The sequence below is a fragment of the Rousettus aegyptiacus genome, unplaced genomic scaffold (genome assembly GCF_014176215.1).
Source record: "Rousettus aegyptiacus isolate mRouAeg1 unplaced genomic scaffold, mRouAeg1.p scaffold_m13_p_9, whole genome shotgun sequence".
NCBI lineage: Eukaryota > Metazoa > Chordata > Mammalia > Chiroptera > Pteropodidae > Rousettus > Rousettus aegyptiacus.
The window spans coordinates 16,330,827-16,354,061 of record NW_023416312.1 but is presented as its reverse complement, the minus strand read 5'-3'; the positions used below and the strand labels follow the sequence as shown (position 1 = coordinate 16,354,061).

At 36.8% G+C, this 23,235-nt stretch overlaps 1 long non-coding RNA gene and 1 other non-coding gene across 5 annotated transcripts in view; both read right to left on the bottom strand.

Annotated features, from left to right (window-relative positions):
• The window catches only part of LOC118607791, a 221,594-nt gene that overhangs the window by 74,615 nt on the left and 123,744 nt on the right, over positions 1-23,235 (bottom strand). The window lies entirely within an intron of this gene.
• LOC118608452 lies at positions 10,609-10,727 on the bottom strand. The gene has a single exon (XR_004953000.1). It is a non-coding gene; the product is annotated as a 5S ribosomal RNA (ribosomal RNA).

The window sequence follows — 23,235 nt, the reverse complement described above, 5'->3', positions numbered from 1 at the left end:
CTAGATTTGCTTTGATTCATCATTAATGCTTGACCAGCTGTTTAAGAATAAGGCCACCTTGATCAAATCCCCATCTGAATCATTTTCGAAACAAAGCGTTTCAGGTTAAGGAGCAGCTAGCTTGTGTGACTGCAACTTTGAAGGGGTTTCTAAGGCACAGATAGTTAGCTGTTAAAAACAAAAATTATTAGAGGGAACCTCATCATATGAAAGTGGCAGCCAACATAGGCTCATTCATTCATTGTTTATTGAAGAATTACTAAGTGCCAGTGCTGTCCTAGCTTCCAGGGATATAGCAGTAAGCAAGATAGATAAGGTCATTTGGAAAATATTAGAGAACTTCATGCTCTCATGAAGCTTACATTATATTGGAGAAACGATAGTGACTAAAGAAAATAATGTCTCATAGACATGAGTGATATGAAGAAAATAGAACAAATTAACAAGACAAAGAACAACTGAAGGAATAGGGAGGAATGGGGTTTCTTCAGAAGCTTGATAGGAAAAGCCTCTTGGGCTAAGATGCGAATGATGAGAATATAGCCATGTGACAAAATATATGGAATGAGCACTCCTAGCAAAAGGCACCTATAGAGTAAAGGCCTTGAGAAGGGGATGTGTATGGTTGGAGAGAATTATACAAGACAGAGGTGAAGAGGTCAGCTAAGGCCTGATCATGAAGGCTGTGCTAGGAGTTTGGATTTTGTTCTAAGTGCAATAGAAAGTCACTCAAGATTTGTTTCATTTTTAACTTTGAAATAATTTTAGACTTACCAAAGAGCTGCAAAGACAGTAGAGTTCCTGTGTACCCTTCACCCAGATTCCCCTAATGTTAACATTCTACATAGCCATAGTGCAATTATCAAAAGTAAGAAATTAACATTGGCACAATAGTATTAACTAAACTACAGATATTATTCAGATTTCACTCATTTTTGAACTAATATCCTTTTTCTATTCCAGGATCCAATCCAGGATTCCACACCACATTTAGTGAAAATTCTTGTCTTTCTTCAGCTTATATGATCTTGATACTTTTGAAAAGTACTGGACAGGTATTTTGAGTTGGGTTTGTCTGAAGTTTTCTCATGATTAGATCGAGGTTGTGGATTTTTGAGAAGAATAACACAAAGGTGAAGTGCCCTTCCCATTGCTTTATATCAAGGGGTAGATAATACCAACATGTCTTATCACCGGTGATGTTAAATATGATCACTTGCTTAAAGGGGTATCTGCCAGGATTCTCAACCGTAAAGTTACTTCTTTCCTCATTTTATTTGCTCATGGTTCTCTAGGTCAGCAATTGGTGCTGGGTTTATCTATGTGGTTCTTCTGCTGGTCTTGTTATCTAGTGGCTTGACTGAGACTGAATGATCTAAGATGGCCTCATTCACATGTCTGGCGGTTGGTGTTGGCTATTGGCTAGGCCACTTGTCTGTAGCTGACTGACCTGGGCTTGTTCACATGGAAACTGGATTCTAAAAACAGCAAAAGAGAAGACAAGCCCTAGTGTACAAGCACTTTACTACCATCTGCTTGTGTCACATTTGCTAATGTCCCATTGGCCAAAGGAAGTCACGTGGCCAAGCCTAGTGTCTATGGGGTGAGTAGGGAATGGCACAAGGATAGACAGGAAGGTGCGATGCATGAAGGGCCATTAATTTAACAATCAGCCACAAGGCAATTAAGAGCAGTGCTCTCTTCCTACAGTCGGTAAATAACAGGTAAAACTAAATAGAAACGTGAACTAGTTATTCTTCTGGAAAAACATCATTTTCCTGAGAGTATTATAACCTAGCCTAGGACATCTGCAATTTTTCTCAATGTCACAAAACTCTAAAGACAATCAATTTGAAAAATACATGTGTCATAGGACATTTTGCAAAGAGAGAAGTCATACAACTAGATGATGATAGTCTTTAGCAGCTTCAAAAACATCTGAACTTGGCCCTTACACTTTGAATGAGCATATTTGTAGACTGGAGATTGAACCAGATGACCTTTAATGTTCTTTTCCAGTACTGATTTTATGATAACCATTGAGTAATCAGTCTATTACAGCTCATTCTATCTTGGCTGAGAAAATGCTCTTTTTTCCTACAAGCACATACACATACACCTCTGCATAAAGCAGAGCTCTGAGACAAATGACAGTTCTGTTTCACAATATTTGTCTCCTGACAGAAGAGGACTAGCGCTTGAGTTAGTGCCTCATTAGTGAAAATAAAAATCATCGACAACTCCCAGAATTATGGGAATGGAAATATTAAAACTTTGGTTCTCAAGGGTTATTTCTGATTTTCATTTTTCTTTGAACACCAGAAACTTGGATTTCTCTCCCCCTATTCCTAGATTAGTGTAAAGATTATAAAAATAAATGTTGATGGTTGGAAGTAGAAAAAAAATGTAGGTGTGGACAAAAAAGAGAAAAGAAGTAATCATTGTCATGTTTCATGCTGATTAGAAGGGAAAATATAAATAATGTTCATTGTTCTCTAAAAAATTCCCTCCTACAGATAAACTTCTCATTTCATATAACATCATTAAAAAAAAGCTTTTTTTATAGGCTCTGCTGGCACAGCAAAGCTTATGGGCAACTTATAATTGCCTGAGTGCCCAAAGGTTATGGATCAATCACTGCCAGTCATGGCAAGCTGTAAGCCTGGGAATAGTCAGAAGCCTGGGATCTTTTTCACTAAGGCAAAATGGCTTATTGTTAGATTTGGAGGAAAAACAGAGTGAAAGGAAAATGCTATTGAGTGTACTTAGTGAGAAACATCATTTATATCTGACAGAAGCACATTTTTAATAATGAGGCCAGCAGGGAGAAGACGGGGAGCAGGAAAGACCTTACAAAGAGAGCTCTGCTCAGCAAGCCAGCTCAGCTGGTGTGAAGTGGCCCCAAAAGTCCATAGGGGGAAAAGAATATTATATTTTAAAAATGCAGTATGCAGCATTTACTTTTATTTTTAAGGGAAAAAATGCTCAAGAGTCAACCCCACCCATTGACTTCATCTCAATTCATTTATTCTTGTCAGCTAAAATGTCTTGATTATACACTCTGAATTCTTTTATAACTGAGCTTATTTTTTCAATTATTCAAATATTCTACATTATCCTTTAATAAAATGAAACTTCACTTTTACCAGAAGTTAGTATTGAATCATATGGAATTGTCAATATTCTGCTATTTTTTGACCTTAAAACAGCAACTTCATATTGTTTAGCCTCATACAGTAGCTATAAGTAATTAGTATATGATAGAATTGGTGTTTTATATTTGTGTGGACAGGATGGATTATCTAATAGATGGTCCTGGGACTATTAGACAAGTGTTTGAGAAAAAAGTAGGAGCCCTATATCCATTCACATGCAAAAGTGAATTCCAGATATCACTATTTAGCTAAATTTTAAAAATATAGAAAATTAAGAGAGTTTGGATGAATATTTACATAATTCGAGAGGGTACAGAAAGCATTTCTTATCAAAAAAGCATAGGATAAAAGCCATGATAAATTTAAATAAGTTTTTTAAGTGCCAAAACATCAATACATCACTTTTCAAAATTCTGTAAGTAAAATTAAAGCACAATTTGAAAACCAAGGAAAATATTGGCAACATAAATGGCAGAAAAAAAAGCTGAGATTCTTACTATCGATAGGAAACAAATAAATACTCCAATTAAAATGAGCCATTTCCAAAAGGTGACACACCAATCTCAGTAAACCTCACAATCAAAAATCAGGCAATTGAAAATATTAACAAGATATCAAGTGTCACATCTCAAAATAATAAAGTAAAAAGAATGACAACACAAGCATGAGTAAGAATATAGTAAGATAAATGTTCTCATTCATGTCTAAAGAGGTAGGATTAAATTCATGCTTTCCTGTAGGTAATTGGTAATTTGTATCAAAGCATCTTAAAAGTCTGCATATCTTCTAAACCTCCAGTTCTACCCTTCGCAAGTTATCTTTTTTTAATTATTATTTTTTTAATTTTTGCAAGTTATTTTAAGGATAAAACCACAAATACGTCCAAAGCTACATGTGTATTTCATCATAGTGAAAATTTAGAAACTAACTAAATATTCTAAAATAATGGAATTCTTCCAAAATCACAATATATACAAAGAAAAATACTATGCTAGAGATAAAACTAAGTTATAAAAAAAAATATTTCTAGGTAGGAAGAAAAATATGGTACTTCTTTGAAAAGGAATAAAAATCAAGCTATCAGTCAATATGTGCACTGTACGACCAGGGTGTGGCAGGATTCGTATCATGATTTAAGCCGTATGCAGCAGACCTAGTGCCTTATTTCCTGGTCTTGGCCTATCCTGTCACCTGATACCCATGAGTTACTGAGATACATGATGGTGATGTCATCACCTACACAGAACACAGATATCCTAATTTAGCCTCCTCTCCAGAATAAGGAATGGATTATCTAGAATCATTTTGATATAAGTAGTGGCAGAGTAAGAAGGGGTGAGATAAATCCCACTTTGTGGGCCAGGTGAAGTCTGCCTTTGATAAACATTGATAATAATAATAGCTTATTATTATCTCAGTGGCACCCCAACACTCCCCATTTTCTCTTTATCCTGCTTTTTTTCCTTCATATATACTACTTTCTAATACTTTTTATAATTTACATATTTATTATTTTTATTATCCGTCTCCCCGTACTGGTATGAAGGCAGAGATTTTTGTCTGTTTATTCATGAGTGTATATGCGCAGCACTTAGAACAGTACCTGGGACACAGCAGGACTTCAAGAAATATTAATCACGTGAGTGAATGAATGAAAGTTTATATTTACTCTATGTATACCATGCATTAGGCACCTTAATTCAATTAGTTAAGGATAGCTTTTAGGGGAGAAGAGATCACAAATGGGCAATATGAGGGGTAATGGTGAAAAGGAACAGCGACAGGCCATCCTCTTTGTACTGCTCATGGCTGTGAGTGTGTTGGGTAAGACTTGATTAGTTATAAGTGAGCCAAATGTCCCTATCCCTATTAATTTGAACTTGGGGAGTTGCTTCTATCTCCCTGCCAATTGTCCCTGTGAGACGCTGCCCACTAAATCCATGGCGAGGAACCCAAAGTAAGGGAGCTAGGAACACCCTTCTCATTCACTCTATTCTGGGTTTAAAGCCCATGGGCACCTCTCCATGAATCTGGAATTTTGCATCAGGGAGTAGAGGAGTGTGTGACAAAACAGTGGTATTAAATTATGTCTCAATGAGGAGAGTAATTGCAATACTGAACAGATATTCATAATGGTGGTCATTTCCAATGAATTCTTCTATAATCATATTTTTGGAATCACTACTTAGAATCCTTATTTTGCTTTCTATATTCAAATTCATCATTCTCAGGATTGTACTTTTATCCTAGAAAGACTAGTTCTTTGAATCATACCTCATAATAATATTCATTATACTTTCCTGCTGAGCAAGATCAGCTTTGAGCTTCTTTAGGTAGGTGAAGTTTAAGAACGAATGTCTTGCCCCTCTTTCCCTCTCCCCATGTTATATCTGTCATAGCAACTGGCTTTTGCCTCTAAGTTGATCATTATTTTGAATGTGCCTACAATGAATAAGGCCTTCATTTTTACGCTTTCACAAAAGAATAAAAAAGTCTCATCCTGTGAGTACAAAACAGCCAGGTTTCCAGACACGAACAGGAACTTCAAAATTATTGCCAGTTTCTGACATGCAGATAATTCTTCCAGAAATGCAGTATTTCCAGTCCAAATTATACTTGAAAAACCACGATTTCCTTAGAATAAGCTCTATACAATGTCCAGCTCATACCACCCCCGTAATAACAGGAAGAATACGGCTTCATATTTCTCTCTTGAAAGGCAATGGAGTCTAGCTGATAAGAGGTGACAGGAGACACCGGAAAATCTGAATGTATTTCTGACTCTACTTCTTAGATACTGTGCTTTCTTTTTCTTTACCTCTCCTCAATTCTTTTCTTCCCTTTTCCGCCACCCGTTTTTTCTTCTCTTTTCTCTCCCTCCCCATCTCTCTCCCCCTTTAAAATGAAATGTTTATTTGTTATAAGTAAATTTATACTAGGAGTGACACTACCAAGTATTGACAAAGATGTGGAAAAATTAACACTCTCAAACATTGCTGGAGGAAAAATGGCACAACCACTTTGGGGAAAGCTTTGGCATTTTCTTATAAAGTTAAAACATGCATTTACCTTATGACCTGGAACTTCTGACCCAAGAAAAATAAAAATCTGTGTCCACAAAAAGACTGTAAAGATGTCAGAGTGGTTTTATTAATAATATTCCCTAACTAGGAAACAAATGTCCATCAGGATATGTGGACATTTAAGATAGGCCTGCCTGGTGCACTTTTTGAAAGGCCGAGAGATATTCTCACCATTTTGTTACTTGTCCTGGGGCAAAGATGAAGGGCTGAGGAGACAGCCTCCTCCAGAGGCAGTCTCTTTAGTAACTTCACCAAACAGGGAGTGAATATACATTTTCATGGTAGAAAAACCAGACCATACTTTAGCCAAATGATCGAAATGAACACCACCAGTAAAGAACAAACAGATACATGGTGAGCCTCCTGATGAGACATCCTAGGTGGATGCCTTAGCTTCCCTGAAAAATATTCCTTGGTTGCTTTTGAGGCATTTGGGAACCTCTTTGTATTAGTTCCCCTGGTAGAAAGATGGACCCTCCTCATATCTCCTAAAGCAGTGATTCTCATACTCTCCTGTGCTTACCTATCACCAGGAGGTCCTGCTCAAATGCAGATTCTGGTTCAGTAGATCTGGGGTGGAGCTGAACATTCTGCATCTCTAATAAGCTCCTAGGTGATGTCATATTGCTGTTTGGCAGGACAAACTTGGGTTAGAAGGTCCTAAAGCAGTCTCAAAGTGTGGTCTGGGGAGCAGCAGCAGTGTCACCTGGCAACTTGTTAAAAATGCAAATTCTCAGGCCCTACCCCCAGACCTACTTATTTACTGAATCCAAAACTGCAAGGGTGGGAGGGACGCAGTGCAGCCAGGGCCTAAACTAGAGATAAGTAAAATTTCAGGAGGCATCTATTATCAGCCATGCAAGTGCAAGATTGGCACCTGAGTCTGGCAGTGGTGTCTTCCCAGAACTCCATGATGCACATTGGAGTTAGAGAACCATTGTCTCCTTTCTTCTCAGTAAGTCACCTCACTACAATAGCAGCCCCATTGTATTTAGATGACCTGGGCCCCAACTCAGGCATATTGAATCAGAACATTTGGGGGTAGGAAATGTTCATCTAGCCCCTAAAAGGTTGTAAATGAGAGTGCTCATCAAAGAGTTGCTTGCCATTAGAAGAATTTGGAAGAGAGAAACCATGATACACTGAATAAGCAAAATTTGTGGAGGCATACTGCTGTTAGAGGCAACGAGTCAGGTGTACCATAGAGCTGAGTGACAAAGGTAGAAAAACAGATAAAAATTGCAAGAAACATGATTTAGAGCACACCATTTATGTATATTTAAAATGCATCTATTTTTTAAAATATACTATTTCTTTTTAAATAAAAATCCATTAATAGAGAGGAGACCAAAGAGGAAGTGGAATGAAAGTGAGGACCAAGGTAAGAAAGAAAAATGGTAAATGATGAGACAAACAAGCATAAAAGAGAAGAGGTTTCTGCAGACAGAGACGACAATGTTCTAAAACTAGAACATTGAGAATATGATGAATTCAACTCCAACACGAGGTCCACTAGTTGGAAGGGCGTGTAAAAGTCTCTGTAGATGGAGTCAGGGTATCCGTTGAAAACAAGAATCCTAGATGATTCTTCTGCAAACCACTGGCATCTTTAATTCCAAAGCATTTTCTCTTTTTAGCACTTCCATGATTTGGCCACTACTTAGCTTTCCAGTCACCCTGCCTTAAACTTTACAATATAGTAATATAGTAAATGTCATGATGTGCACCCCCTCCCCAATCTTTCTTCATGCAGTGTCTCCCGCCTGAAACACTCTTGATCTTTCTTCACCTGGCTAACTCTTATTTATTCTTTTCAATTCAGTTTCGGTGCCATTTTTTTTGGAAAAGTGTTTCTGACCCCTCTGGCTGGGTTAAGTTCACCCACTCGCTTTCATAGTGCAGGGTTATTTGGTCATAGTATATTATATTCAAATAATTGATTTGTGTGTTTTGAAAACTCTCCAGCCCAAGAACTCAGCCTTAGCATCTTTTGTACCTCAATACCTGTCAATACTGTACCTGCAATTCAAGAGGTTTTCAAATGTGGTAGAGCTTAATAGGTACTAAGAATATTATTTATGTATTCATTCATTTACACAAGACCTTGTTCAGAAAGGATTTAGGGTAGCACTTGAGAACTAAACTTCAGAGAAGGAGAACGTGGAATTTAACTGTAACAATTACCAGCAAAATCAGCTCTCTGCAGCCACAGGGATCCATCATGGCTGCCTATCTAGACAGACCAAGATTCAGAGCAGGAGCCTGCAGTTCTAGTTCTGGCTGTGGCTGGTTGGCAAAAGATCTCAATCCCAGCCTACTACTGCCATCTCCAGGAGACTGGTTGATTTTCACCCAGTTGCAGCCTCTACCTGCCAGGAGAAAGTCACAGCTCTGAATTAAAATCACCTTCATCAATGAATGAAAGATAGATAGTTCATTCTTCCCTCTTTTCTCTCAGGTCTCCCAGAGAGGTGTTGCATACCCTATACCTTCCAGTCAGGTAGAGACCAATAAACCAGTTTACAGTTTCTCACCTACATTAAATAATTTCTGAATTTATAGCCTCACAAGAAAAATCCCAAAATATAGACTGCCTTTAGAAAACCAGGGAGTTGCAGGACAGACTGATGTAGAAAATTGAAAAGTTCATGTCTTAAAAGAGTCACAAACCCTCCATTGAGAAAACATTTGCAATTATAGTTATGCCCCCTTTCCACAGAAAGGAAAATAAATGTTTTATTTAAATCAATGTTATGTAGGAGTAAGGGGGAAAAAAAGCTGAAACACTGAGTCTAAAATGAATTTATCTCTTATTTCCAGAATTTTCTTCAGCATATCATTACATTTCTAAAAGAATCATCATAAAATTTTGTTTTATTTTGTTTTGTTTTAACAAACTGAATTATACTTGTTTAATGATAGGAAAACATGGTTTGGTAAAATCTAAATTCAGTTGGCTAGAAAAACCTTTCCTATAATCTGTAAGGTACTATCTCAGAGTCCAATAATCAAGGAAAAGAATTGGGACACTCACTAGAGCAGGATTTCTCAGCCTCAGCACTATCGACATTTTGAGTGGAATCATTCTTTCGTGGGGAGAGAGAGAGGGTTATTGCATGCATTGTAGGATGTTTTTAGCAGCATTCCTGGTCTCTGCACATTGGATTCCAGTAGCACCCATCCATCCCCTTTCAACTACAACCAAAATATCCCCTGAATGGGAGAGAGGGCAAAATCACCCACTCCGCTACCCTCACTGAGAACCACTACACTAGAGGGAGACACAAAGCCATTCACGGATAAGATGGAGTTTATAAATTAGAAAATGAGACAGAATACACAGGCCTTTCCCCTAATCTAAACCCCAAGGATTGAATTTTCTTAATTCGAAGGTGTCAAACTTGGCAGTACTATATTTGGGAGCAAATTCTTTTGTTTCTCTGTTTTTTTAATTTAAAATGATTGGGGTGACATTGATCAATTAAATCAAATAAGTTTCAAGTGTACAATTCAACAATAAGTCATATATACTGTATCGTGTGTACACCACCCAAAGCTAGATTTCCTTCTGTCATCAAATATTTGACCCCTTTTACCCCATCTACCTCCCCACTCCCCTACTTCCCTCTGGTAACCACTAATCCACTGTCTGTGTCCATGTGTCTATTTGTTTGTCATGTTTGTTTGTTGCTTTCAGTTTTATATCCCATACATGAGTTAAATCATATGGTTTTCAACTTTTTCTGTCTGATTTATTTTGCTTAGCATGATTATCTCAAGATCCATCCATGTTGTTGTGCATGGTAAGATTTCATTTTTTATGGCTGAATAATATTCCATTGTATATATGTACCACAGCGTCTTTAGCCAATCATCTATTGTAGGACACTTCAGTTGTTTCCATGTCCTGGCCACTGTGAATAATGCTGCAATGAACATCAGGGTGTATATATCTTTGCAGATAAACATTTTCAAGTGCTTTGGGTAAATACCCAGAGGAGGAATTGCTAGGTCATACGGTAATTTAATTCTCTGTTTTTTGAGGGACCTCTATACTATTCTCCATAGTAGCTGTACCAATTTACATTCCACCAGCAGTGTATGAGGGGTCCTTTTTACCCACAACTTCTCCAACGCTTGTTATTACTTGCCCTGTTGATGATAGCCATCCTAGCAGGTATGAGGTGATATCTTATTGTAGTTTTAGTTTGCATTTGCCTAATAGCTAGTGAAGTTGAGCATCCTTTCAGATGTTTGTTGGCCATTCGTATGTCTTTTGGGGAGAAGTATCTCTTTAGATCCTCTGCCCACTTTTTAATTGGAGCAAATCCTTTTCTTTTTTTTCTTTATTATTATTATTATTATTATTACATCTACAGCACCTGGTCTTCCTAGGTGGTCTCCCATCCAAGTACTAACCAGGCCCAACCCTACTTAACTTCTGAGATCAGATGGGATCAGGCATGTTCAGGGTAGCATGGCCATAGATGGAAATTCTTTTCTTAATGGCATTTCAAAATCTAACCAAGAGATATCTGACAAAGAAAATCTATCTTTCGATAATTTTGGCTTATAATAAAATACAACTCAAGAATAAAAAAGAAGCTATGTTGGCCTCAGTAAACAGCTTAACTATTCTTGATTTAAAAAAAAATAATAATTAGAAATGTTTAATAGAGCAGAATAATCCCCCCCCATCAAAGATGTCCACACCCTAATCCTCATAACCTGTAAAGCAAAAGAGGTCAAAGTGTCAGAATTGTTGGCTTTGAAGATGAAAGACAAGGCCACTAGGCAAGGAATACAGGCAGCTACTAGAAACTGGAGAGACAAGGAGCGGATTCCCTCCTAGAACTTCCAGAAAGAATGCAACCCTCCTCACACCTTGATGTTAGCCAGATGAGACTCTGATCTCCGGAACAGGTAGATAATAAATTCATATTTTTTAAAAGCATTCACAACAATTTTAGTTGACTTTTTTCTTATATAGTTGTAAGATGAGCATCTCTTTCTTCCATAAAACAAAGTGTCAAATAGAAATGATATAAATAAAAAATGTAACATCAGAAATGAAGAATAACATGATGGACTCTTTACTAGGCCAGGCACACTGAAGAAGAATCAGTAAATAATGAAGATAATTCAATAAAAATCATCCAATCATAAACATAAAGAAGGAAAAAAATAAAATAAATATCAAAAAACAAACAAAAAGAATCCAAGAGTTTGGGACAACATTAAAGGGTTTACCATATGTGTAATTGAAGTCATTGAAGGAGGCGAAGGAAGGGCACGACAGAAAATGATTTAGTAGGATGGTGGATGAGAATTTTCCAAATAATAATGAAAGATCACAAGCCACAGATCCCAAAATCTCAAAGAATCCCAAGTAGGTTATATAACAAATGAAAACAAACAAATAAACAAAAACAAAAAATAAATAGCTAGATACATGATAGTCAAACTGCTAAGAATCAAAAAATGAATAAATAGTATGAAACACAATTGGAGGAAATAGAAACATTACATACAAAAGAACAAAATTAAGCATTACAACAGTACATTTGTATTCTAAAGCCACTAAATTTGTGGTGATTTGTCACAGCAGCCAGTAAAACTAACACATTTACTGTCTCTGAGCACAGCACCATTCCAAGGAAAACCCAACAGAAATATTGTGACCTGTGAAGCCAGGAAAGGGAGGGTATTTCTTAATTTTAACAAGCACAATTACTATTTTAAACCGTAGTCAAAGATCTCAGACAATTCAAGGACACACTCTCTAGACCCAATAATACCTAAGAAGTATATAGCCAGTAAGTGTCATATACTATTCTAAGGGTTTTACTATATTAGTTAGTTTAATGATTGTAACACTGTAATAAAAATACTTTTATTATCCCCATTCTTTTGATGAGGAAACCAAGATCCAGAGAGGTTAAGTAACAATTCCAAGCACACACAACTAGGAAATGACAACACTGGGCTTCAAATCCAGGCAGTCTAGCTTCAGAATCCAAATAAATGCTACCCAGAGCAGTTCTATGAAGTTCAGGAGTAGAATGTTTAAAAAGCAAAACCCTAAATTTCTATACCCAAAGAGGATGCTTGACCACACACACTATAGCACCTATGTTTCCAACGCAGCGATGTCTGCGGTTTTTGCCCACCCAGTATTCCTGCCACCTCATTTGGAGAGTAGCATCTCAAGTTTCCTTGGGCAATCACACCCTCCCGCGTTGCCTACAGTCTCCGTGGACTGTCAATCAAGCTACCCTATCCTTGTCTTGGCCATGCCATACAAGCCAGACCAATACCGTCCCCTTTCCCTCCCACTTAATTTGTGCTCCATGACCCCAAGAGTGTCCCTGGTTCCTCTTTTCTAAGGCCTACTTTTCCTCTGATTTTATGGGCAACCCCATATCCTTCCAATAAAATCTTTTTTCATTTAAATATACAAGAGTCAGTTACTTTTCTTCTGAACAACAACAAAAAAACCTTAACTGAAACCGATCGTGCAAGAGACTTTATATTTATTAAGAACTCAAACTGGAAATTGCCTTTTCTAACACTCGAAAAGAGGCTGGAACATTCCTCTCAAAGAGGCAGAACACAGGAGGCTGATGAGAGTAGACAGAGCTCTAGTGAAAGAGGCTTAAGATTGCAGAGCCATGAAAATAAAATGAAGCTACAGCTCAATAATCAATCAGAGGCAGTTTGAGAAGCAGGCGATTTTTCCTTAGTAACTACTGTTGCATAGACTATGTATCTAGGTTGAGCTATGCGCAATGACTCAACCATCCCAGCATCCACTAACGTGGACACAAACAATAAAGGATGCATTGAACCTCAACAGCACAGGAGAAGTGAAGTGAGGACCCGCTGGCATAATTAATCCTTTTATCGTCCTCATGTACTGCTGTCAGCAGCTATCTCGATCCAGTGGACACTAGTGACTATTGCAGTTGAGAGTGTTGACCGAGTTGACAAATCAAATAAAGATTACTTTCAGCAGAATGTTGCCTTAATAGGGCTCACTTCTTTTATAGTTAGCATATAAAAGTAAGACATGAATAAACCTAATTTTTGATTCCTGAAGCTTCTGCAAGCTTATGCATCATTGCAATCTAAAAAATGTTTCATTGCGATGCATTTTCCCTCTGCAGTACCTATTACATGTACAGCTAAAAATTCACAGCCTCCAATCTCTCACTGTTGAGATAAAAACTTTGAGATCATCAGCCACTTCACTGACCTGATTTTAACAGGTCTTAAAGTCACTTTCAGTTGTTAAAACTTTTCTAATTACAAAAAGCTACATTTTTCCAATAAATGAAATGTCAAACGTTTTGAGATTGCCTGAGGCAGACTTTTTAGTGTTGTGGGTTTTTTTTAAACTTTCCATTTGTGACTGATTCAGGGACATTAAAGTCCTTATGTACGCTGTCATCAGTCCCTCATCTTTTTCAACAATTTTGTCCTAGATTCAGCCTATAGAAGACAAGTTTTACTGTCACTCTTTAAGAATGTCACTAAGAAGTCATTCTACATTTTTGATATAGTTAACTCCATGATTAATAGATCTTACTAAAAAAAATTTCCAGTTCAGTCTTTTGACTGAATGTCATGCATTTCTAAGAACATTAAGAAAACAAGAGCAAATTAAGAATGTATTCAGATTTCAGTGTATTTTTTATTACAAAAATAGATTGCAGTGGGTCTGCACTCAACAATCATCAGGATTTTTGTTGTTTTTATTTTGTTTTGTTTTATATCCTTAGTACTTATTTTATATCCCCAGTAGACCTTCATCTATTCTCCCAGGCCCCACCCTCCGCCTCTGGTAACCACAAATCTGATCTCATTTTCAAAGTTTGGTTTTTAGTTTTTTGGTTTTTTTTCAATTCCACATATAGGTGTGGTAATGTAGTGTTTGTCTTTCTCTATCTGACTTAATCCTATTATGACTTATCATAATACCTTAAAGGTCCGTCCATGTTGTCAAAAATGACAGGATTTTTTTCTTTTTTATGGCTGAATAATATTCCACTGCATGCCATATATATCACATTTTATTTGCTCATTCATCTGTCAGTGGACACTTAGATTGTTTTCAAATTTTGGCTATTGTAGATAATGCTGGTATAAACATGAAGGTGCATATATCTCTTCAACACAGTGTATTTTTGTCCTTTGGATATGTAACCAGAAATGAAATTGCTGGACCAACAGTTATCAAATTTGACTTCCCATCAATACATTCCCACTCACTAACTATACATCAGGGATAGTTTTCCTGTTACAGCTTCACTTTTCCCTGTTACAGCTTCTACCATCAAAAAGTAGAGTCTTAAAAAAAAAACAAAAACGTACAGTGGAGAAAGGAAAGCCTCTTCAATAAATGGTGCTGGGAAAACTGGAAAGCCACCTGCAAAAGGATGAAACTAGACTGTTGTCTATCACCAGACACCAAAATTAACTCAAAGTGGATTAAGGACCTGAAACAATAGAGTGCATAGAAGAAAACATAGAAACAACACTCAAGGGCCTTGGACTTAAAGAGAATTTTATGAATTTGACCTCAAAGGCAAGGGAAGTGAAAGCAAAAATAAATGAAGGGGACTACATCAAACTAAAAAGCTTCTGCTCAGCAAAAGAAACCGTCGACAAGGTAAAGAGACAATCATCAGAATGGGAAAATATATTTGCAAGCAATGCCTCCAATAAGGGCTTAATATCCAAAATATACGAAGAACTCATAGGACTCAATAACAAAAAATAATATAAAATGATCCAATCAAAAAATGGGCAGAGGACCTGAACAGGCACTTCTCCCTAGAGGACATACAAATGGCCAACAAATATATGAAAAGACGCTCAACATCGCTAGCTATTAGGGAAATGCAAATCTAAACCACAATGAGATACCATCTCACACCTGTTAGAATAGCTATAATCAACAGGACAAGTAATAACAAATGCTGGAGAGGATGCGGAGAAAAAGGAACCCTTATACACTTCTGATGGGAAAATAGTATGGAGGTTCCTCAAAAAACTAAGAATTGCTCCACCATATGATCCAGCAATCCCTCTACTGGGTACTTACCCCAAAGACTTGAAAACTCTTATTCGAAAAGATATTTGCACACCAATGTTCATAGCAGCATTATTCACAGTGGCCAGGACATGAAAACAACCAAAGTGTCCTATGATTGATGATTGGCTAAAGAAGCTATGGTACATATATACAATGGAATATTAGTCATGAGAAGAGAGGAAATGCTGCCATTTGCAACAACATAAATGGACCTCAAGATAATCATGCTAAGTGAAATAAGCCAGACAGAAAAAGTTGAAAATCACATATCACCTATATGTGGAATATAAACCTAAAAGCAACAAAGGAACAGGACAAACAAACAGAGATTCATGGATATGGACTACAGACTAGTGATTACTAGAGGGTAGGAGGTGAATGAGGAGGGGAGAGGTACTGAGGTAAAGGGGGTCAAATATAGGGGGGTAGGGGGAGGGTGTACTGGGTAAAGGGGATCAAATATATGGTAGCTGAAGGAAACTGGACTTTGGGTGGTAATCACACAATACAATATATAGATGTCAAATTATAATGTACACCTGAAAATTATATAATTGTATTAACCAATGTTACCCCAATAAACTTAATTATAAAAAAAATTTTTTTAAAGTAGAGTCTAGTTTTGATGTTTTAGAAAACAGGACACAGCTCTGGAAACAGCCTGGGGTGGGCCAGTTTCGGGACTTGTGTTTGTTGAGAGGAAGGGAAAGATGGGCTGGGGAGCCTAGTCAGGGTTCTCCTGGTATCTGAGGGAGAAGGGAGTAAGCAGGAGCTGAGTGTGGCAGGCCACAGTGAAAGAAGTCAAGAAAAAAATTAAAAATAATAAAATAAAAAGTACAGTCTATTGCCCTGCCCTTGGAATCATAGCTGTTCTTATAATTTGTTTGGCCACAAGAATGCAGTGAATGTGAGGTATGAGTTGTAAGGCTAAGCCTTATAGCTTCCACTCTTGCTTGTCTTGGAACCTGGAGGTTAAGAGGTCCTGCGGAGAGATGCTTTAGCTACCTCAGCCATCCCAGGCAAGGTTCCAGACATACAAGTGAATCCAGTCAAGAAAAGCTGAGCCTAATTCAGACCATAGGACTACCATCAGAATGATGAGCCAAATAAATGGTTGTTATTTTAAGCCACTAAGTTTTACAGTATTTGTTATGCAGCAAAAACTAACCAATACAGTAGCCCTTAAGCAGAACAATTAAGCTCTCTGGGCTTTGTAAAATGAGGAGATTGAACTAAGCACTGGAACTGTCTCATTGAAAAAACATTCTCAGTAATATATTTACCATCCTGTTTACTCCTGAGCACTCAAGTAGAAGAAAGTTAAAATGAGATTCATACCATTATGTACAGGAGTCAAAGTATATAGTACAGTATAGTAGGTGAAAATGCTTGTATACATTGAAGCATTGTACAAAATTTAGCTGTCATTGTAATTACACACAAATCAGAAGTACAAGTTACTCCAAGTAATATATATAAAGACCATCTCCAAGGTAGCCCAAAAAATGATGAAGAAGGAACTAATGATTATTGAGCATCTGCAATATTGCTGGTTATTTATATACTTTAGCTCATTTAACCCTCAAAATGATCCTATAAAGTAGTGTTTTTATCAATCCATCTTACAAATGAAGAAAGTAAGCCTTGGAGATGATAAATAGTTTGCCGAAGTTGAAACAGAATAAGATATAATAACCAAGGGTATGAACGCAGGCCCTTTCACTTCAAAGCCTAAGGTTTTTATTTCCTTTCAATATCTTAGCTGTTGCTACGCAGCAGAGTCAAAATTAAATTAGTCATCATAAAACATGTTCCTTACTTTTTATCTTTGAATATGTTTTTCTTTTATGACAGAAATACGTACTTATGCGAAAAATTGGCATAAAAGTATTATCCATGCAACCAAGATCTTATTGTCCCAAAATATCTACTGTTAAATTTAGGGACTTTTTTTTCCCACCAATTTTCTCTATACTGGGTTTTCCTTTAATCAAGTAGAAAAACCAATCTAATTATCATTTTTTAAATCATTCCTGTAATATAGGAACACATGTTTACTACAAAAAGTCGAAGAATCAAAACACAAGATTAAAAAAGGGTATCGATTTGGTGTGTACCCTTCCAAACATATATTACATAAAAATTGTATTATATTATAATAAAATATGCCTTACATATATGCAGATATTATATATTTTTGGTTTTACACAAATGGAATATTTGTTGTAACTTTCTTTTTCACTTACCAATATATCTTGGAGATCTTTCCATATCGAGTCATACAGATCTGTCACATTTTTTAAACCTATGCAAAGGATGCATGTGTCATATTTTATTTAACCCTTCTCTTATCCATAGACACTTAGATTACTTCAATATTTTATGGCAACAGCATAATTATATAAATACTTTTTTTAAAAACCAGCCTCAACAAACGTAATTATACATAGAGTGTTGTAAATGTGAGAGCATTTCTATTTATAGATGTAGACAGTTTTAATTTTCAAAAATGCTCCCAAATTTACTCTCCAAAAACAAAATGCTATTCCAAACAGGGTATGAGCACCCATTTTGACCACCCTAGTGAATACCGAATATTATACGTGTTTTTTATTTTTCCTAATCTGATTAGAGACAGATCATCGTTGCTTAATTTACATTTCTCTGATCTCAAACAAGCATTAGTTCTTATGTTTATTGGACATTTGATCTTGTTCAATAAATTATTTTATTTCCTGTATTCAATTTTAATTGGATTATTTTGATATACATATATACATACAAAATGAATACTGATTCTTTGAGGTATATAGCTAAAATATATTCCCAGAAAAAAAATGTGTATATATATATATATAAATATGTGTATATTTATATATAAATATGTGTGTATATATAGAGATATAGATATCTCTCTATATATAGATATATCTATATATGCACACACTCCCAGCCTTCATTTAGCCTTTATCTTGGTTTTTGGTAAGTTTCAATGTATGGAAAAGTTAAATTTGCATGTATTCAAATATGTCAATATTTTCCTTTATGGCTTCCAAGTGTTAAAAAATAAATTTTCCCGCTCTGAGATTTACGTTTGTGTGTGTGTACTTCTAAGGTTTTTTTTTTTTTAACATTTAGATAGTTAATCCATCTGAAATTTATTTTGTATGAATTACTGGTTTTTATAACATTATCTTCTATCATGCACCGATTCCTAGTATTTTTATTACTTTAGCTTTATAGTATGTTTTATGCCTGATAGAACAAGTCCCTCATCATTATTCCTATGTTTCAAAAACTTTGTTGTTCTTGTACATTATCTCTTTTACGTTAAATTTAGAATCACCTTATCAATATTCTAATTGCATTGCCTTACATTACATTACATTACATTACATTACATTACATTACATTACATTACATTACATTACATCACATTACATTTACCGGTTAATTCTAGGGGGAAATGACAGTTCTATGTGGTAGGCCGTTAACGTGCCCCCAAAGATGTCTGTGATCTAATGTTTGGAACCTGTGAATACTTTCTGTTACACAGCAAAGGAGAATTAAGATTTCAGGTGGAATGAAATTTGCTAATCAGCCGACCTTAAAACAGGGATATTTTTCTGGATTATCTGGGTGGATCAAATGCAATCATACGGGTTCTTAAAAGTAAAAGAGGAAAGCAGAAGAAAAGAGTTACAGGGAGATATGTCTATAGGAGAATGGTCAGAGAGGTCCAAAGTCACTAACTTTAAAGATGGAGGAAGAAGACCATGAACCAAGGAATGCAGTGACCTCTAGAAACTGGAAAAGACAAGGAAAATGGATTCTCCCCTGGAGCCTCCAAAAAGGAATGCAGCCCTCCCAAAACCTTGATTTTAACCCTGTGAAGCCCATTTTGAACTTCTAACCTACAGAGCTGTAAGAAAAAATTTTTAAAAATTGTGTTGTTATAAGCCACTAAATTAGTAGTAATCTTTTACAGCAGCAATAAAAAACTAATTCACTCTGCAATATTGAAATTTCTATAACAATTGGGATATTTGGTTGCAAACCACAGAAATAGACTCTGGTTGACTTAAATATGAAAATAATTTATTGCAATAGTATTAGAGATCTTACAGAATCCGCAAAACTTTGGAAAATCTGAATCTGGAAGTTAATGAAGCAAGAACCAAAAGAGGCCAGACAGTAGGATGTGTAACTAAAGTTTTTGCATCAGTCATTGTTCGACTGAGAAATCAGAAACCACTGTGGATATTCAAGCAGAGGGAATTTAATGCAGGGAATTGGCTACATGGGTGTTAGAAGTGCTGAAAGAGAAAAAAAAAAAAAATGGGGGACCAGAGAAAAGGAGAGGAGTTACTGTAGATAGAGGTGTTACTCAGAGATCAGTATGATACCACTGCCCTTGGGGTGGAGCCCACAAACCCACATTCACCATTTCTCTGCTGGTGCTTGTTGCCAGAGACCTCCTCCAAAAGTTGGAGGAGGGGAGACTTCTCCCTTGCCTTCAAATCTTTTGTTTTTTAATTAATTAATTTTTTAAATGGTGACATTGGTTAACGAAGTCCAATAAGTTTCATCTGTACACTTTAACAGTAAGGCATATATGTATTTACATTGTGTGTCCACTTCCCATAGATTTCTTTCTGTCACCACATATTTGACCCCCTTTACCCCATCTACCTCCCCCCTCCCCCTCCCCTCTGGTAACTACTAATCTATTGTTCATGTCCATGAGTCTCTGTTTGTCCTGTTCATTTGTTGCTTTTAAGTTTATATCCTACATATAAGTGATATCATGTGATTTTCAACTTTTTCTGACTGGCTTATTCAAATCTTTTATCATTACTTTTCACCAGTGGAATCTAACAGAAAGTCAGCTAATGAGGGACCTTGGGGAATGTAGTTTGCAGGGTTTTAATCCCAGCAGTAAACAAGAGAGAAGTGAAAAGTGAATATAGAGTTGAGAGACAATGGATGTCATCTGGCATAGGAAGAATATAATTTTCTATTGCTGTGTAACAAATTATCATAAATGTAGCACCCGAAAACAATCTACATTTATTAGCTTATAGTTTCCATGGGTCAGAATACCCAGTGTGGCATAACTGGGTCCTCTGCTCAGGGTCTCACAAGACTTTGATCGAGGTGTTGTCTGGGGCTGTAATTTCATCTGAGTCTCCAGGTCTTTGTCCAAGATCACATGACTGTTGGCAGAATTCAGTGCATTGTGGTTGTAGGACTGAGGTCCCTGCTTTCTTGCTGGCTGTTGGCCAGAAGCTGCTTTTATCTCCTAGAATTTCTTGCCATGTGACCCTCTCGTAATACATCAGCTTACTTCTTCAAGGCGGTAGGAGAATCTATTCAGTCATTTGAGACAGAGCTTTATATAATGTAACATTATCAAGGGAGTAACTATCTCCTTGCACTTGCATTATTCTATTGGCTAGGAGTAAGTAACAGGTTCCGCCCACATGCAAAGAGATTATTCAAGAGTGTGACTCATTGAAGGGTCACCTTAGGGTGTGTCCACCATAATTAGAATATAGACGCTGGCACCGGCACAACACACTGCTGGATTCTAATGAATAATTTCTAAACTTCTCTGAATCTTGATATCATTCCTTCAAGATTCAAGAAGCATAGCATTCACTGGCTGAACCCTTGTCATGTGCTTCCTCATTGTCTCCCTAAATAATAATAGAAGGGAGTATTTTCCTCCTTTATTTTCCATAGTGGTTCCACAACTGCTACACAAAATAGAGGATCCCTCTCAAATATGAGGGTATTTTTTTGTATGCCCACTTGTTATATCTCTTCATTTACTCAGGTCTTCTTCAAGAACATACTGTAAAGTGCTATAGTTTTATTCATATGAGACTTACATGTTTTGTAAGTTTTTTTTAGTTAGTCAAGAATCTCAGTTCCAAATGACAGAAACTAGAATAGATGAACTATAAGAAAAGATAAAAGATATTGAGAATACCACAAATATAACTAATTTAGAGACCCCAGGAATGAGGGGGTGGGTAGGTATATGACAGAGATATAAATAGAGACAGGGACAGAGACTGTTGGATGAGGTCATTGAGAGGAAGGGACTGCCAGTTGACCCAAGAGGTAGACCACAGTGATTGGAGGCACCTCACCCCTTTGGTCCTTGGAATATCCTTTCAACTTGCCTTCCCCACACTAGAAACTGCTGCAAGGACACTGCCTTGAGAAAACAATGTGTTGTTGAGATCATCTAGATGGTATATGTGACCGAATCCCATTAAGGCCTCTATATACATTTTTAAGATTCTGGCAGGTGGGTATGGAGATCTACCTGTCTTGCAGCACCCAAGACAAGCCTCTTATGTAAGTTCCCTTGCTTGCTAACCTGCCACTTACCACTTGCTAGTGGCCTCCCTCTTTTTGAGGTCTGTCCTTGTCTCCTGTGTATGGGGGCCGGTTTCAGATTTCACCTGGGAAGCTTCCGAGTTTTAGAACCAACAGAGATGAATATATGTATTGCTATATCCTTCTTGCAATGCCTCCAAGAACAGACCTTCTTCCATGAGATAGAGAAATGTGTGATTTATTTGCACAAAGGCAGTGGATAATAAATTCACAATCTCAAAATTCGAGTGTGTAAAAATGTAACTTTTAATGTGTAAATATTTCACTGGAAATAAGAAAACTCATGAATTTGTAGACAATGTTTCACTGTTTAGAATAATCACTAGGGAAATCCTTTAAATAATTAATGTATTTAAAATACATTTTACTTAAAATAAACTTTCAAATAACCTGACAAAGGTAACTTTCTTCCTTTCTCCTTAACCGTATTTAATTTAGCTATTGAGCCCCAAGACAGTCAGCTGTATAAAACTTAATCTTGCCAATTCAAGGTAACTTAACTATTTCCAGCTTGAAACTCAGACTCTTTTGAGCAACTTAGCATTCTCCACCCTTCTACTCCCCAGAAATAAGCTAGGTCCTTTCTGAGTGACTTATTACAAATATAGCTTCGATATGAACAGGATTTCTATATACAGAGGTCCTGTTTTTTACCAGAACTAATTGGAATTTAACTCATTCATCTGGCCTTTGTTATTGAGCTCTGACATTCATTGTTTAAGCCCACAATTTCATCATGACCTGTGGTTACCAGGACACAATTCTGATTCTTCTCCATCCTGACCCCAAACAGCCTCAGGCCTACTGGTGCTCTCTGAGACTCTCAGAGCACTCAGCTGCTTTCCCTATAACAGGATGGTGTGCATGGGCCCCTGTGAGGCCAACGTCAGGTATATTTGCTAGGCAACCTCTGTCAGCATCTGTATTCACTGTTCTGACGCCTTGCTAAATGAAAGACTTCCCCGAGAGGTTTGCCAGTCTCCTGGCCACACCTGAGATGAGTGGCACACGTCCTTCCATCCTTAGATCCCATGTAGGGCTTGGATCACCCTCTCCCACTCCACACTCATCCCAGAGAGTGAGAGCCAGGCCCCAGTACTCTCTTAGGCACACTTACTGGTCTCTAACTCCCCTGTTTCCCCTCCAAATTTCACTCCTTCCTCACCCTAATGGAATCTTTACCTGGTCTGGGACAGAAATGTCTCTTACATCATCACATATTCTTATTCACTTTGGTGTTTATGAATAATCCTCATGGTCTACTTCATTTAGGAAGTCATAAAGAGAGTGAAATGAAAGAAGAATGCTCTTTGAAAACTCTAAAGCTCTTTAAAAATATAAGGTGACATTTCAACAAATGTCTTCATAACAGATAGTATCTTCTTAGTTTGAACTTAGCACTTCTTCAGACTTTTGGGGAAAAAAGGAAAAACAAAGCAGTTCACAATTGATGATCTAAAAAATCTGAATTTATAAAGCTGTTTGGACA